This window comes from Vicugna pacos, chromosome 17 (genome assembly GCF_048564905.1).
Source record: "Vicugna pacos chromosome 17, VicPac4, whole genome shotgun sequence".
NCBI lineage: Eukaryota > Metazoa > Chordata > Mammalia > Artiodactyla > Camelidae > Vicugna > Vicugna pacos.
Window position 1 is genome coordinate 28794690 of NC_133003.1, and position 16286 is coordinate 28810975.

General features: G+C 38.5%; 1 protein-coding gene across 5 annotated transcripts in view; it reads right to left on the reverse strand.

Annotated features, from left to right (window-relative positions):
* CFAP20DC (CFAP20 domain containing) overlaps positions 1 to 16286 on the reverse strand; it is a 202920-nt gene that overhangs the window by 18497 nt on the left and 168137 nt on the right. The window lies entirely within an intron of this gene.

The window sequence follows — 16286 nt, forward strand, 5'->3', positions numbered from 1 at the left end:
TTGTATGTAATATTTAATGCTAAGCCATTGTTTTGACCCTTGATTAACTCATTTGGACCTCCATGCTCACCCAACAGCAGGCAGCAAACATCTAACAAAGGGGGAATCCCTGCTCTGGCTCACTCACAGCAGGTCAAGCCCGAGCTTACTTCTGAACCTTTCCTTGGCCTGTTTCTTACTTGGCTGCCTGTGCTCTGGAATCTGCTTTGTTCTACCACTTCCGTATTTGCCTGTCCTTTTGACTTGATGCTCTGTTTTGTTTGGTTTCCTCAGCTCTGACTATAATCCTTTTCTCCCAAGGACTGATTCTATCTGCCTGTTATGAAAGCTTCCAGCTTCTTTCGTGGATAAACATCCTTTTCAGTCAGGCTTGCTCTCTGAGCACGCTCAGGTGCTTCCTCCTCCTCCTCCCTTTCGTAGACACCGGCAGGCCTCCCACCCCGGCCTTTCCTCTTGAAATTGAAGAGAAAGAACTTGTAGGCACACCTATACCTGCTGAGTACTGTCACCAGAAGGTGTTTTATTCAAGAGTCAAGACAACAAATTCACTTCAAATACCACATAAAAAATACAGTGCAGATGAAGAATAAATACCATCTTGTGAATTTTCACAATGGACAGATTTATCTAATATTAAAATCTGGTCCCTCCACCCCCAACACCAGACTCTTTTCATCTAACTTGCATGCCAGCTTTTCAAAGCAAGGCAGTGAGCATGAACTGAATCAGAGCTGACTCAGATATTTTATAACTGAGGATAATGTCCTCAGTTAAGACAGACTATGGTTTCAGTTAAAAACAGGATTTTGTGTATAGGAGAATTTTATACACATTTACTTCCTATAAATACATTTTATTTGTGTATACACATACAGACACATATACAAATACATACATGATATGAGAGCAACAGATACCCTGATCATCTTTCTACATATACAGTAACCATTTACTGAACTGCTGTGTGTCAGACCCTGGGGAATCAGAGAGCTTGTGGTCAGACAGGAAGAAGCATTCTAGCCAACAGAAAATGACACTAGAACATGGATTGCTGTGAGCTGATCAGGTTATTTGTTTGTTCCTTTGAAGAAATTCCCTTATAAGGAAACTGTCTATAATCTTGTATACATTTAAATGTTTATTTGTGAGAGTAATTATTTGAGAAAACTAAAACATGACAATAATTATTGTATAGCTCTCATTTACAGCACTGAGCTACCTGCTATCATAAAGCTCTGGATCAGAGGAGTCAGTCCAGTGTGAAATGTGAAATACTTATACAAGAGATCTTATATTAGGAATTTAGCAGTTTGCAGAAATTTCTATCCAATACATAATAATATTTATCACTTGGTACCAGTGCACATTTCTTATCCACTGAAAGAAGTTTGAGTTTTCTATGGCTAGGGAACAGAGTGGGTAGAAAGGAATAGGATATATCTCACTTTGGGGAGAATTCACAATTTCTTTCTAAAAGCCAGTGGAAACTCTTTTCCCAGAAAAATGATTGTAAACACCAAATTTTGCTTTCAATTTCAGGAGGTCAGAGATCATCTGAGGCCCATTCATGGACTTCTGGGCTCTGAATTAAGAACTTCTGCACCTTGGAATATCATGGAGGTGATGTTTTTAGCAGCATAAAATCCATGGCTGGCAGAGTTCTTTGTAAAGGACCAGACAGTAAACATGTTAGGCTTTCCAAGCCATAAGGTCTCTGTTGCAACTATTCCGCTCTGCTGTTGTACCGTGAAAGCAGACATAAACAATAAGGAAATGAATGGGCATGGCCATGTTCCAATAAAATCTTATTTGCAAAAGAAAAAAATCCCTCAATGGGCAGGCTGTTGCTGAATGACCTCTTAGAGGAAAGAACTGTGAACAGAACGTTCTTAAGGCTCTTATGCAAATTCCTGCCCATTCTCCCCCTAAATGCCTTCTGAATCCACCCTTCTCACTATCTCTACTTGCACCACCAAAGTCCAAGTGACTGCCTTGGCTCATGTTATCTGTAGCAAAAGCTCAGAGTTGCTCCCCTCATAGTCACTCATTCTGGCTTCACCTCTCTGTTCTCAACACGATAGCCAAAACGCTAATCTGATCCTGTCAACCTCTTTTTTAAGCTTTCAATGTCATTGGGAAGCTATTGGCTTTGGGAGAAAGACCAGACTCTTTACCTTGGCCTTTGAAGCTCTGCACAGCCTTGTTGCTACATGTTTTCCAACCTCATCCCCATTGTTCTCCCTTTCACTCACCTTGCTCCAGACACACTGGGCTTCTCTCCATTCCTGGAGTATGCCATGATCCCTTTGCTCAGGCTGTGCCCTCTGCTTTAGAACATGCTCTCCTCCCCTCATTTAGCCTGGTGAAACCAACCTTCCTATTTTGGCTCAACCATCACATTCTTGGGAGCTATTCCCTGATGCTACCTCTCCAATCTGGTTGAGTTCCTTTGTTACTTCTTCTAATAGAGCAACTGTGATCTTCTCATTAAGAGCTCTTATTTCAGCTCATAATTACATCCTGATTTGTTTGATCACTCGATGAATGTAGTGTCCCCCATTTGACTCTAATGAGCACCTAGCAGAGTGCCTGGCATAGAGTCGGCACTTCCTCAATATTTATTGAATGTATGACCGTTCAAAAGAGTCTCTTTGTCAGTCCAGAATACTGAGTGCCACTCAGTGCTGAAAGTTTCCATAACAATAAATAATGCTGCTGTTGCAGCCCACTCTTATATTTCACCTCTGTCTTTCTCTTCTTCGTCTACCTGCTAGGAACATGCTGCTGTTTTCTCATCATGTGCTTGGTACACACACAATCTGGGGTCAACCTGGGGACACACCTACCTCTTTATAGCCAAGACAGAAAAACTTAATTTTCTGCCTCAGAAAACAGAATGCTGCTTCAGAAATATGTTTCCTAGTACATATATATATATAGTATATATATATAGTATATAGTATATATATATATAGTACTATATATATAAAAACCTAAGAAAATGTTTCTTTTTAAAAAAAATTTAAACATACAAAAAGACTTCTCAGTAGAACTCTTTTCTTCCTAGGATTTACCTTTCATTTGAAGCAGGAAGCTCAAGTGATAAGCTGGAAACACAAACCGTATGTTGGGAACCCCTTTCAATATCTCTTAAATTGGACTGGAATAAGTATTAAGATGCTTGTGTCTCCACAGGAGGTCTCTGACGAGATTCTCAGTATTCTGGTTTTGAAGGCCTTCCACAACATTTCCACCAAGTGGTTATCTAATCTTTACATGATTACCATCAGTAACTGTGTACCTATTACTTTCAAAGACCATATTTCATCTTCAAATATCTTTGACTATTAAGAAGTTTCTCCTCATGTTGAGGAAAAAAATTTCCTTTTCATTCCCACCTGTTACTGCTATCTTTGCCCCTTGGGGCTTCTAAGGAACAATTCTAATATTTTTTCAAAACACAGTAGGAGAGAGTTAATGAACTGTCTTTGCAGAACTCCTTATTCTCCCTTCTCCTTGGACCAGTTCCCTCTGACCATTTGACTCTGGGAATTACCATGTTTCTACATGAGCCCATAGCATCACTTAATTGGTCCAGGGGTAGACACCTGACCTAATTTGGGCCAATCATTGTGTTTCCCTAGAACTTTTGAAACCAGATCTGAAAAAGAGAGATAGCCCCACAAAGAAGATAGAAGCCAAAAGAATTGAAACTCAGATGCTACTGCTGAACACACTTCCTGTCACATGGTAGAAACTAGTCTGAAGAGATAATGAGGAAGTTTATAAAGTCTGGTAATCTGGGAATAAAACAGTGTTGGCACCACTGAATGAACTGGGAAATTAGGGAGAGGAAACCAGTTTGGGATGATATAGGAGTTTGGTTTAGCACATGAAGAATCCGAGTTCTTGGGTGTTTCCCTATGTGAAGATGTCCTAGAAATATTTATGATCCATTACCAGGCCCCAGCCTTAGCTTTTCAGTGTGCTGACATAGCTCCAAACCCATCTGCTACCATCCTAGTCTACGCTTTTAGAATCTCTCCCTTGTCCTTCCCCCAGCCAACCTCGACTCCCTCTAATCCAATCTAGAGGTGAGCTTTTCAAAATCTGTTTTTAAGGCAAAATTCCAAATCACTACATTGCCTTAACGCTTTGCGTAGTTTGATCCTATTTCTACAGCATATTTTTGAGCCTTTCCCTCACCGTTACTGCTACTCTACTCCCAGGCTTCAGAGGGAGAGCCACATCCTTAGTCTCTTTTCCCATAATAGCCTAATGCCGGTTAGGTGTGGTGTTTGGAAGTAGGGCCTCTGGGACATGCTTAGGCCATGAGGGTAGAACCCTCATGAGTGGGATTAGTGTCTTATAAAAGAGAATCCGGAGAGCTCCCTTGTCTCTTCTGCCATATGAGGTCACAGTGAGAAGATAGCTATCTATGAACCAGGAGGAGGGCTCTCACTAGACAAGGAATCTGCCAGTACCTTGATTTTGGCCTCCAGAACTATGAGAAAGAAATTTCTGTTGCTCATAAGCCACCTAGTCTATGGTATTCTGTTATAGCATCCCCAATAGACTAAGACACCTAGTTTACTTTATCTTTCAGCTCAAATTTTACTTCAGAGAAGCCTTGCCTGAGTTCTAAGCCTGCTGCCAGTTTACTGTCAGTTAATGTCCCAGCAGAAAACACTTGGCACATTACAGAGGTAAGAGTAGGTATAGGGATAGTATAGAATCTGACGGCTTCCCCAAACTCCACCCCAAGCCCTAAGAGACAGGGGAGGAACTGTGACCAGAATCCAGAATGAAAGAGGGCCTCCTTAAGAGGAGCTGTGCCTAGACTATAAGCTCCATAAGGCAGGAAATCATGTCTGTCTTCTTCACCTTGGGCTTGCTACATACTAGATACTCAATAAATGTTTGTTGATTTACTGAATGGATACTTGTAGGAAGGCCAGAGCTTTAAGAGAAAGATATATAGGTGAGAGTGAAAAGACTGGAAAATGGATCAGTTTTCTGAGGAAGACCTGGTAGAGAGGAGGTCAAGAGAACATGCTCTGAGAGCAGTGGGAGGAATAACAGGAGTAAGAGAAAGCCGCTTGGTGAGAACATTATGAGAATCATTCTTCCCAAATATTTCTTCTCTCCTCCTAAAAGTGTTCCCAGAGGATGTTTACATTATGGTGACATCTGGAACAGGAATGTGTCTCTTCTGTAACAAAAATTGGGAAACACATTACATAAACAAGTACTGTGTTTTTATCTCACATCAATCCATGTTTATTTAGAGATAAGCAACAAACACTCATATAAGAGGAAAACCATATTCTTTCTTTCTTCTGGTCCCTACAAAATCACCTCTTCTGCCCATGTCTTTGCCAGAAAAGCCATAAAACAGAGAGGATCCAGCTCCCTTCAACTGCTCAATGCTCCAAGAAATCACAAAAATCATTAACTGCTCTTACTCTATTAAATATACTTCGTGCATTCTCTGCCGAACTGAGTATCTTTTTTGTTTGGCAGTATTTTCCCTAAGGTTAAGAAAATATTAATGACATAGCATCTTTGAGACCATTTTACAGACACTGACTCATTAGATATAGCAGATAATTCAACTCTGGAGGCACAAATCCAGGCATCAGCCATCAAATTCAACTACAGCATATGAACTGCAATATCCTATCTACTTGAAATGGCATGGAAAAAGGCTTCTCTATTCTGTTATCAGCATAGCTGCTTTATAATTTTACATTGAATAAATGTTTATTGAGCCCCCACAGGGTTGCAGACCTTAATGCTGGGTATTGAGAAGTAAGACACGATTCCAGCCCTTGAGGAATTCAGGCTCCTAGAGACAGACTGTTAGACCAACACTTATAAGAGAATGAAGTAAGTATTGTTAAACAGAGGTCAGCCCAGGGAACCTCTTACAGTTAGGAGAATGGTTATAGTAAGGCTTTTTAGCAAAAGTGATGTAAGAATTCCTCCTGAAGGATGAGAATGAGGACACAAGATAGAGAAAAGATGGAGGGATAGTCTAAAAGGAACAGCATGCACTACAGCAGAAAGGTGTACAGAGCATGAGGTACCTCAGCAGTGCGAAATGATGGCACTGAGTGTTTATACATGTGTTGACTGAGGAGACACTACAATTACTGAAGAATTGTATATGGAAAGTTAAACAGTGCCTACTTTATTCTGAAGGCCCTGGGGATCTATTGAAGGATTTTAAGCCAGAAGAATCTTGGATTTGCATTTTAGAAACATCATAGTGGCATTGATGGATTGGTGGGAAATAAGAGAGGAGACACAAAGATCAGTTAGGAGTTTGTTGTTGTATAATCCAGGCAAGAAATAGTAATTTTATTTTTGAAATTTAATACGTATGTGTATGAAAATATATGAGGACCATGGAACCATCCCCTTGGCAAAATTCACTTCCCATTGTATCAAAATAAGATTGTAATGAACAGCAGTCTCCTAAGAATACATCTTGTTTTTGTCATCCTGTGTGAGTGAAAGTCTCTAAAGGTGGCCGTATACCTCAAGAGTCTTATACTCTAACAAGGAATATTTTAGATTCTTTTTATGTGTCCCATATACTATATAAGTTAAATTCAAATAGTTATTGAGTATCCATGTGCCCAACCATATATTGGATGTATGAGGATACTGAACAAATACAAGAAAAGCTTCCAGGAAAGTAGCCAAAGATATGAATACGCATATCAGAAGAAAAGACACATCAGTGCTTTCTGTCTCCTCCAAATATGGGAAGATATCTGACCAGGTATACAATCATAGAAATGCAAATTAAAAATAATGAGACACTGTTGACACAGAGCAGCTTTGCAAAAGCTCTGAAGCTTGATAAAATTCAGTGTGGGCTTTAGAAATATAAACTATTGAACAATTTGGTAATACCTATCAAAATTACTTTTGATCAAGTAATCTCACTGCTAGAAACTTATAAGCACATACGTGCCCCAGCTCATAAAGATATATGCATGAAGATGTTTACTATAGCACTGCCTACAGTAACAAAGTAGCTGGAAACCACTGAAATGCCTATCAGCAGAGAACTGGCTGAATAAATTATAGTAGAACAAACAGTGAAATAATACTCAGAAGTTAATGAAGAATATGTCAACCTGTATGTGCAAATTCATAAAGAGGTCCAAAAATCTATTCAATAAAAATCTAAAAAGCTAGTTGTAGAATAGTATAGATTCTCATCCCATTTATGTTGAAAAAATAAATAAACAAAACATATTTTCTTTTATATGCAAGAGAAAGTTTCTGAAAGATGCTCAAGAAACTGTCAAATGTCACCACACCTGGGAGTAGAGATGTGGGCTTGCGGGTAGGAAGAGTAAGACTTGTTTCTCACATTTATCTTTCTGCTCTGGTTGGAATTTTTTAAAAAACGACTTTCTTTTTAAAAGGCAGATTCTTGCTCTTCAAGAGCTTCCAATTTGATGGAATCTTTAAGAAAATTCTTCTGAAACACAACTTAAAAATATCTATAAAAAGTGTTTTAGGTGACAAGATCTTCCTGGAAACAGGAGTCTTGATTGGCCCCTCAACCAGTGGAGTAGAAGAGAGGAAAATGGGGTGCCTTCCTCATGCCAACACGCACCATCTGAGCTGATCCTAGCAGCCTTCCGCATTGGAAATATCAGCTTCAGCGACGAAAGCAGAACGTTTTGGGTCTTTATAAATGTTGGTAATGTTCCTGGAAATTGTCAAGATTTCATTTGCATAAATAACAGCTGCTTTATCTAATGCTATACATATGACTAAAAAAATTAGGTGGTGGCTGATTATTTTTACCACATCATTCACGAGCCTGATTATTAAAACAAAATTGTTCCTGGGCTGAAATCTGCAATGTCAGGTCTGACAATTCAATGACATAACTTGACAAAGAATGGTTACAATCAGAAAGTTGGAAGATGCTCTGCAGTAGAGGGGAGGCCAGGCTAAAAGCTCAGAGGGAACACACGGCCTTCTCTAGGAGATGTATTCATGTGGGTATGTGAAAAGAAGTTTAAATATTATGTTTTAATCAGCTTTTCAAAAAGTTTCTTTCTTTTTTTTTTTAGTTGCTGGAAGATAAAAGGTCTCAGCGTCATGGAAAACTAAGCAGTGACTCACTTATCCTTTACCTTTCATTGGAGCGGAATCATTTTAGGGTGAAATTTCTCAAGGAAGTCAGTTTATCTCCTCAAAACAGAAAAACTAATCAAGCATTGTCTGATTAATTAGAGACACTTGAAAAAAATGCTATCAAGGCCTACAGCTGTAATCAATTTCATCAACATGCAGAGAGCCAATCTGGTTTTCTTGATTAACAAAGCTGAATGTTAAACAGAGAGTGTGACATTGTAGTGCCATTAGCTAAAGCTACAAATTGAGCATTTTCCCTAAATATTCAAAGTCAGGTCAGGATAAAGTGAAAACTTTCTTACGATCTGGACCACGGGCATGAAGATTTCAATTATTTCCCTTGATATTTTTGTGCCAGAAGTAGTAGTTTCATTTAAGTAGGTGAAATGTGTAGTAACTTCAGAATGCTTCAATTAAGACTTACAAAATCAACCACCTGGAAAGACCACACAATAATAAAATGAAGACAAAGAAGTGATGTGAAATTTCTCTCAGTTTAGTGTCATCCAGGTTGGTTGTGTAGTTCAGCAGGAACAGGCATACAGGACACAAAGAGATGAAAATTTTCTTACTATATTTTTAAGATGTGAATGTGAAATGCACTATATAGTGTCTGATGAGCAAATAAGAAAATTCAGTTTGCTTATTTTATTTGCATGAAGTCAGTTTAAATGTCAAGGTGTCTAACGTAAGATTGGTTTATTAATAGTTTGTTTCTTGCTCTTAAAATCATAGTTATAACTATAAAATGATGATTATATTTTGTGTGGCAGATCTTTGCAATACAGTCTGGAGTTTCATCTGTTAAAACAGCAATTCTCAATCTTTTGGGGGGTAAAATCCTCTTTTTTTTTGTGCTTGGAATCTAGTAAGAACACAAATAAACATTGTTAACTAGTGTGTTCCAATCAGATATTATATTTGTTGTAATGTCACTAAAATAGGTTCATTACGGAAATATGTAAATAATTTCCCTAAAAAAATACACTGAAAATAATTCAAGATACTCTCAACATCACTCCCATTTACACCGAAGAGAAGTGGAAAGGTAAGAGTATACGTGGCACATAATAGTCACTCAGTAAATATGAATAGAGGGAGCTGTTGAAGAGTTCAGGCCTACCCAGTAGTGCGTCTTGTGGTAGCTATGATTTTGGTTGGCTGACATACTTTTCTTCTCCCTCTTCTGAGAATCTAGCTCTTCTTTCGTCTGTGTAGACCACTTCATGTGGTTTGGAGGGATAAGTCTTCCTTCACTCCCAATATGGAGGCTGCTTAAGACCCAAGGTAGGCCGGAGTCCACTTTTGGGCTTTTGCTGGGTTTTTGAGCAGGGTCCTGACTCATGTCCACCAAAGTGTGCACAGGTGAATTACATCTGTTGAGTATATTTTCCCATGAGAAAAATAAAGGCTGAGAAAACTGTATAAAGTTATGGTATTATCTCAGGAGGTCCTTTAGGACCTCTACACTTCTAAGGGAGACATAAACATTATTTTACCCAGCAGAAGGATACACATAAAATGAGGATTTCTCATTCTAAATAAATATCACTGAAGATGCAGGGGAAACAACTGTCCCTCCAAACAACAGGTTTTACCTTCATATCTTTGGGGAACAATAAAAAAATACCTGAATGCCTACTCTATGGCCCTTTATATTGGGAGTTCTGGGTGTTGACAACAGAGTGGTGATCAAGCCACAGTCCCTGCTCACAGTTTAGAGGTGGAGAAAGACAATAAATAAGTATACAAAGAGTGAAGGGGTTCAAAATATGTACCCTCAAGATATGCCAATTTGACAGAATGATTATTTTGAGCTGGAGGCAATGAGAAGAAGCAGACATAAGAAAAACTCTCTGCTCCCCTATCTCTTTCAGGAAGGGTAGGATGATTCTTAATCATTGGTGACAACTCTAGACTCGTAAGAGATGACACCAGAGGAATCTAAATAACAAACCTTACTAACTAGCTCTCATCTTTTATCAGTTTCCCCCTATACTTAACCTCCCACAGTCTGCCACCTTTAGAGATTCAAAGTCCCTTTCCTTTGTCTTGCCACTTTTCTACAAACTTTATTGCTCTTTGTTTCGGATGCTGTATAAGCCCAAGTTCTAACCATTCCTTTGAGTTACTCATCACTGAGTACTTGCATATGTCTGTACACTGCACGTGTTAGTAAGCTGGTTTGTTTTTGTTTTGTTAATTTGTCTTTTGTCAGTCTAATTTGCAGGAGAACCTAGGAGGATAGAAGGAAAAGTTTTCCTCCCCTACAGAAGGAGTATTATTTCAGATAGAAAAAAGTGATATAAAAATTTAAAAATAAAATAATATGTAATGAGTATTTCATACTAACAGCTCTAGCACAGAATAAAGGTGCTAGGTTCTCACACACAAAAAAATCTATTGCATAAGGACTGATTCCAAATACACAGGGAGAATGGGAACCACAGAATATCTGATTCGGGGCCATCTTTCAGAGATGAATGTTTCTAATATAATGGGCCTCTCAGATGAATAAATTAAATTCACATTTAAACCATGTTTACAAGGGAAATCCTATTGCTGAGAATCCACAGACATCTTATGTGCAGAGCACTGTACAAGGAGTAATGGGGAGGCAACAGGGAATCAAAGAGAAAAATTCCATGACTTTAGATCAACCACCTCGACTTCTAGAATTGGTTTCCTAAAACCCAGCAAGGCTTGGAAGATCACAAAATGGAACATTAATATATTCTTATGCTGCATATCTGGATGAACAAATGGCTAGGGTTGGACAGTAGTAACAGCAGCAACTATCACCACCACAACAGAAAACAGGTTGATAACCCAGTGTGGAGCTGGACATTAGACATGTATTTGGGGTACCAACACAGCACATAATTTAAATTGCACAGATTTTGATCTGAGCTCAAATTTCCTTTTAGCCTTGCAACCTCTGGGTTAAATTTTGCCTGTTTCCTCACCTGGAATACTGGAATTATGGGACTGACAACACTGGGTTGTGGTAAGGGTTAAATAAAATAATATGGCATAAGGAAACTCTCACCACTCAGTTCCTGCTAGAGAGATGGAGTCAGTAGTGATAGATGTAACAATAGTAATGGAGTCAGCAGTTATCATTATTTGAAATTACAGAAAAAGATTCAAGCAACTTTACATAACATCTTTTAGAGAGTTAAAGATAACTCTGTGTTAAATGCTTTGTAACTAAATTCTTAGCAAATCAGCAGCATAAAACTTCGCAGCCTTTTCTAACTTCAACTAGAGAATAATTGCCTTAAAATTAGAATACAAAATAAAACCATCTAAACCTTTCTACAGAATGATTGGGACTTAATGGTGCAGAAAGAGTAGGTGGGGTTTAATTTAGTGCTCTAATTTAGCTCTCTGGGCTTTTGTAAAGAATAACTACAGGGTATCATTTTCATCATTAAGTGTGTCAGATTATCAGGTGCCATATTTATGTACTGATTTCCATTTTCTTTTCCAAGTTTGGTTATTGCTTTATGTTCATGAGTCAAATAAAACAATGATACGCTAAAAAGAAGGCTCTGTGAGGTGAATGACAATTTAATTTTCCCCCAGTGTTGGCTGGTTGCACAGGAAAATAAAGAACTGGAGAAAGTTGACAGGATCTTTAGTTGACTAGATTTATTTCCCAGCAGTTGCAGGTTGTGTTAATTGTAACATTTCAGTTAATGAAAAATATTGTGATAGAAGGCTGATGTGGGTAATAAATGGACTTTTGATCAGAAAAGATGGTAAAACGCTATCTTTAAAACACTGGGAGGAAATAATCAGAATTCTTTTGTTGCTAAGACCATTCTAGTGAGTAAGTTGGGCTTGCCAGGGAGGGCAATCATTCTTTCATGTCTCCAAGCTATTCATGGTGTTACTCCAGCTGCTATTCAACCTAAAGATGGTCCTTGTTCTACAGAAAGCTAACCTGCTAAATTGAAGAAAACACAGGAAGATACAGAAATGTTGAAAAACCAGAAAGAGCAAACTGACTATATTAGACTAAGAATCACATTACTGGTTCTTATAAATAATTTTGTTAAATGTAACATATACATAGAAAAGTGCACAAATAATAAGCGTACAGCTCAATGAATGCTTGAAAGTTACTGTAAAGTTACCTGAGCTAAGAATAGAAGCCTCTTTCACTCTTTCTCCTAATCATTACACTCCCTGTTCCCTCAAAGGAGCTCAGATGGTGACTTCTAACACTACCAATCAGTAGACTCGTTTTTGAACTTTGTATGTATGGAATCATACGATATCTGTTCCTTGGCTGTTGAGCTTCTTTCCTCGAATATTACCTTTGCAAAATTAATCCATGGTTTTGAGTGTAAATAGTATTCCATTTTGTGACTATATCATAATTTACTTATGGTTTCCACTATTGAAGGAGATAGGGTTGTTTGCAACTTGAGGCTATCATGAATGTGTTTATGTTGAAAAGTTTTTCCTCTTCGAACTTGGGTCCAGTGCTGGGAGGCCTGCAAATTAACTGACAACAGCCAGATTGGCAGGAGAATGGATAAAGTTTATTTACATGTGCACACGGGAGTTGCTCAATAATAAGTGACTCACTGAATAGCCGGAGATAAAAATTTATGTGCCAACTAACAAAGTTGGGAGAGTGAGGGCTTCACTGGGAAGGTATGGAAGGTTCTGTTAAGTTTTTCTGATGCTACTGGGAATGGGCGGTCTGTCTTCATGGCAGCTGAATGGCAGCTGTATTTTCAGGAGGCTCTGCTTTAGTCAGATAAGGGAAGTTCAGGTGAGATTTCTTTCTACATCTCTGTAGCTCAAATGTTTTCATTTGACAATAATCTTTATATCAACTCTGGGGGTCTGAGTGAGTCCCCACAGTTTATGCATGTTGCTGGGCACACATATGTATGTATTCTACTGGCCATATATCTAGGCAGTAACTGTTGGATAGAAGGATGTGGTATATTCAGCTTACAGAGATGCTGCCAAAATAGTTTTCCAAGGTAGTTACAACAATTTATATTCCCATCAGCAGAATGAGTTCCAGTTCCTTGGTATCCTTAACCAAAATTATTGGTAGGTTCTAGCCACTGTGATGGAGTTCTAGCCATTGTGATGGGGTGTAGTAGAATCAGTATATTTTTAATTTGCATTTCTCTGATTTTTAGTGAGTTTGTGCATATTTTCCTATGTTTACTGGCTATTTGGATATCTTCTTTTGTAAAATGCCTGTTCAAGTCTCTTGGCCATATTTGCTTTCTTTTGAATTGTCTCTTTTTTTCCTACTGATTTGTGGTTCTTCATATAGTCTAGACATACATATTCTGGAGCCCTTCCTGTGTTGGAAATATCTTCTCCCACTCTTCGGCATGTCTTTTCATCTTCTTAAGTAGTATACTTTAATAAGCCTCAATTTTAATAAAGTCTAATTTATCAGTACTCTCCTTTAGGGTTACTGAAATTCAGATCTATTTAAAAAGTCTTTCCTACTCCAAGGCCATGAAGCTATTCTTCAAAGTTGCCTTCTAGAATTGCACTGTTCAATACGGCAGTCACTAGCCACAGGTGGCTACTGAGCACTTGAAATGGAGCTAGTCTGAATCGAGATATGCTGTGAATATAAACACACACTGGATTTGAAGGACTTAAAATGAAGAAAAGATTGTAAAGTAGCTCATTAATACAGTATTTTATACTGACTATGAGAGAACAAGCAAACAACTAGAGTGGCACAAAGATTGATTTAAACTGAAAACATTTGGACAGATGCAGACAGAAATCTCATCTGAATTCCCCTTGTCTGATTAAAGCAGCACTTTTCAAGAGTCAGCTGCTACAAACCCCCAACTCTGGGAAAGTCTCTAGTCAAGGAGGCGACTGACTTTAAGCAACTGAATGTTTCCAGAAATGGTGTAAAAAAGCTGTATCAGGACCTTCCATTCTTTCCCACTGAAGTCCTAACCACTCCCCGACCCCCTTATTAAGCTGATACACAAACTCTGGCCCCTGGCTGTTCAGAGTCACTCCTTATAGAATGCTTCCACATGCACATATAATAAACTTCTTCTCCTGTTAACCTGTTGTCAGTTAATTCACAGCCCTCTGATCCCATCACTTGAACCTAAGTTGGCAGAGAAAAAATTTTCCTGCCAAGAATTAACATGTTAAAATGATAATATTTTGGCTATATAGGATCAAAAAATATATATTCTTAAAATTAATTTTACCTGCTTTTAAATTTTTAAGTGGGTTACTAGAAAAATGTTTTCTTCCTCTAGATGTGATTCTTTTGCTTCTGGCAGGCAGTTAGGGTAGGGTCAGAAGGCCATCAGTCGTTAGAACGGTTCAGAATAAATGTGTATTAGTCCTCCAGAGAGCTGGTCTACTTCTGGTTAATTTTTCTTTCTAAGGTGTAGCACTTTGGAACTTACTATGGCCTCTTCTCTTCATAGGTCCTGAACTCTAATTTTTGTCCCCCAAGTCCATGAGGCTGTTGAAGGCTATGTTCAGTATCTCAGCCTCTCAGCTTCTACTTTCTGAAGTGGAATTTTTCCTGAGAAAAGTATCACAACATGCAGGCTGTCTCTCCTGGCTTCCCTACTCTTTTGGAGTAAGGCCCTGTAAACTCTCTCTGCCTTGGAAGTTCTCCAATGGCTTCAATCAAATAAGTCTCATATTTTGTCTGGCTTTTCTGGTTTTCTCAGAAGGAAGTTCAGTGTGAAACAACCAAATCTGCCACTGCCACAGGCAGAACTCATGTTAATTAATTTAAAAATATATCATGCCTGTCATTTAACATTGTAGGATTTTAATCACGATTGACATGGAGAATGGAGTCAGGGTTGTGGAGAAGCAGTAGTCCTAATCTCATTTCAGTCAAGGAAGGTTTTTACAGAAGGGGAAGGATGACTTTTAGAGTAGGAGATTTTGGCAAGGTGGCAATTTCAGTTAGGGAGTGTTATGTAGGGCTAGGAATAGAGTCCATTCGATAATTTAGCTGACTAAGAGAACAGTGGAAATTCTAGCTCAAAGAAGACAAATGGATTATAAATCACATGCTAATTCTGCATGGTACTACTGTCTGGAGTACCTTGGTAAGAAGGATTTCAAGTTAATGGTGGGGATCAGGGGCAAGAGGACTGTGATCCACTAGCAATGCCTGCCATGGACAAAGGGTGTGGGTTAGCTCCACATAAGTGTGAAACATATCCCCCAAATCATATGTCAGTGGTTAAATTATCATGCATTAAAAGTATGACAGTACTGGCCCATTTGTAAATTTAATTTAGAGTCATAATGTTGCGGTTCTGAACATGCCACCCAAAATATGTAGCTTTGGCATATTGATTATTTTGAGCTGAAGACACTTGAGAAACAGTGGATTCAGAAAGGTTCTCTGACCTGTCTCTTTCTACTTCAAAGCAAGACAAAATTTCCTGGGGAGAATGTGCCTTGCTGGTATAGGGTACGACTAAATCACCAGAGACTGTCATAAGCCCAATGATAGCACTGAGAGGAATCTATAAAACAAACTTTACTAAAATAACCCTTATCTTCCATTAGTTTTCCCCACATATTTACCCTCCCATGGTTTGCCACTCCTAAAAGCCTAAACTCCTCTTTCTTTTGTCTTGACACTTGTGTACAAATTTATTGTTTTGTGTGAAGATGCTATATAAGCCTCAAGTTCTAACCACCCCTTTGAGTCACTCATCACTGAGCTTCTCCCACGTGTATCTGCACTGCACACAATAAAATCTGCATGCTTTTCTTTTGTTAACTTGTCTTTTGTCAGTTTAATATTCAGGGTCTTGTGCAGAACCTAAGAGGACAGAGAAAAAAGGTTTTTTCTCCTCTATAACATATCACTTTAAATTGGCTGTTGATCAGTATTAACCTGGTAGAAGATTTTTAATGGAGGACCAAAGGACTTTATATTCAGCTATTATTTATTTTAGGTTGTGATTAATGTTCTGCAGGGGCAGTGAGCACACTTTTCAAATTTATAGACGACACTGGGCTGAGAGAGAAAATAGGCTGGATGACAAAGCTGAGATTCAGAAAGATCTTGATAGTCAAGAAGACTGGTTGAGACACCACTATCTCTTTCACAA